Here is a 2,500-nt window from a genome sequence, read left to right on the forward strand (position 1 = left end):
TGTGTGTGTGTGTGTGTGTGTGTGTGTGTGTGTGTGTGTGTGTGTGTGTGTGTTCAGGTATATTATGGTGTGTCCGAGGGCCCAGTCTCTCCTCATGGCTAACTGTGTCCCAGGCCGGGGCAGACAAAGAGCCTATTGACTCTGGAACACACAGGCGCTTTCTCTCTTCTCCACAGGCCAGTGCTTTGTGCTCGCCCCCCCCCCCCCCCACACACACACACACACACACACGAGCTACGCCCCCCCCAATCCCAACCATTCCACCTGCGCTTGGACCCCCACCCACAGCTCGATACTTAGCGTCCCCGTATCTATTTTCACAAGCTGTGAAAAACATCCACCATAACAAGTCGTTTAGTCTCGTTTTGCGCATTAACGTCACGTTTTCTTGTAACACTATTGTAAAAATTCTGCCAGGATGAGATCGTTCAACTTGTTTCCAATGTAAAGCGGCTTACCTCAACTCATTTCCTCAACTCAAGCTAGCTTACATTAGCTCTATCAAGCTACCGTACATTAGCTCTATCAAGCTACCGTACATTAGCTCTATCAAGCTACTGTACATTAGCTCTATCAAGCTACTGTACATTAGCTCTATCAAGCTACCGTACGTTAGCTCTATCAAGCTAGCGTACATTAGCTCTATCAAGCTACCGTACATTAGCTCTATCAAGCTACCGTACATTAGCTCTATCAAGCTAGCGTACATTAGCTCTATCAAGCTACCGTACATTAGCTCTATCAAGCTAGCGTACATTAGCTCTATCAAGCTACTGTACATTAGCTCTATCAAGCTACCGTACATTAGCTCTATCAAGCTACCGTACATTAGCTCTATCAAGCTACCGTACATTAGCTCTATCAAGCTAGCGTCAAGCTACCGTACATTAGCTCTATCAAGCTACCGTACATTAGCTCTATCAAGCTACTGTACATTAGCTCTATCAAGCTACCGTACATTAGCTCTATCAAGCTACCGTACATTAGCTCTATCAAGCTACCGTACATTAGCTCTATCAAGCTACCGTACATTAGCTCTATCAAGCTACTGTACATTAGCTCTATCAAGCTACCGTACATTAGCTCTATGAAGCTACCGTACATTAGCTCTATCAAGCTACCGTACATTAGCTCTATCAAGCTACTGTACATTAGCTCTATCAAGCTACCATACATTAGCTCTATCAAGCTACCGTACATTAGCTCTATCAAGCTACCGTACATTAGCTCTATACGAAGCTACCGTACATTAGCTCTATCAAGCTACCGTACATTAGCTCTATCAAGCTACCGTACATTAGCTCTATCAAGCTACTGTACATTAGCTCTATCAAGCTACCGTACATTAGCTCTATCAAGCTAGCGTACTTTTTTTTTTTTTTTTTTTTTTTTATTACTGTTTTTCCACTGTTTCCACTGTTTTTCCACTGTTTCCACAGTTTTTTTTCCACTGTTTCCACTGTTTTTCCACTGTTTTTCCACTGTTCCACTGTTTTCCACTGTATACTCAGTGTATATATATATAAATAAATATGTTTGGTAGATCACTTTGACTTGGTCATTTTAAAAGTAGCTCCTAAGCTGAAAAAGTGTGGGCACCCCTGGTTTACAGTGACTTGAAGGTGGTTGAAATTATTTTTCGGGATTTTCCGGGGCTGCGATGTCACTCTGCTGCTGCTGTTGTTTTGGTAAAAGTAATTCAAAAGTAGTGCAATAAGTAATGAGTTACTCTACACAGACAGTAATATTGTAAAGTAACTTTTTACTTTCAAATGTAACTAGTAATATGAGGTATATTACATTTTGAAAGTAACTTGCCCAACACTGGTCAAATCGGCCTAATCTGGCTACTCCTCAGGGTTGATGTGTATTATGTAAAAACGGTTGTCTGTATTCAATTCTCTGGCGGACCACCAGGTGAAGCTCTGGCGGACCACCAGGTGAAGCCCACGGACCACCAGGTGAAGCCCGCGGACCACCAGGTGAAGCCCGCGGACCACCAGGTGAAGCCCGCGGACCACCAGGTGAAGCCCCGCGGACCACAGTTTGGGAACCAATGTATTATTGAGTCAAATCTCCATCTCAACAAGTCATGTAGTCTATTATTGAGTCAATGGGGATTTGATAATTTCCAATGGAAATCAACTTGTTCCAAGGACTTTTGTAGAATCAAGTGTACTTTTTTTTGATAGTAGTACAGTGATCTGTCTTATTTCTCCTGGTTTCAAGCTATTCACATTCATTTCTAGAACATTCCTGTGCATTGGGAAGAAGAAGTGGAGAACTCATCTCACTGGCAGTTTCCTTGTTTTATCACCAAATGGGCAGATATTTTGACTTGGTTTGCGAAAACTAAAGATATCATGCTCAGTACCAATGACTTGTTGAGGTGGCTGTTTTTGGGAGGTTGGTAGAAATGGCTTTTTGATGTAAGGAGAGGATGGTTACACCAGCAGAGGTCTAGGTTACACGAGAAAGGGGAGGAGGAGGGGCTTAGCAA

Source organism: Poromitra crassiceps, assembly GCF_964638095.1.
Source record: "Poromitra crassiceps genome assembly, chromosome: 25".
NCBI lineage: Eukaryota > Metazoa > Chordata > Actinopteri > Beryciformes > Melamphaidae > Poromitra > Poromitra crassiceps.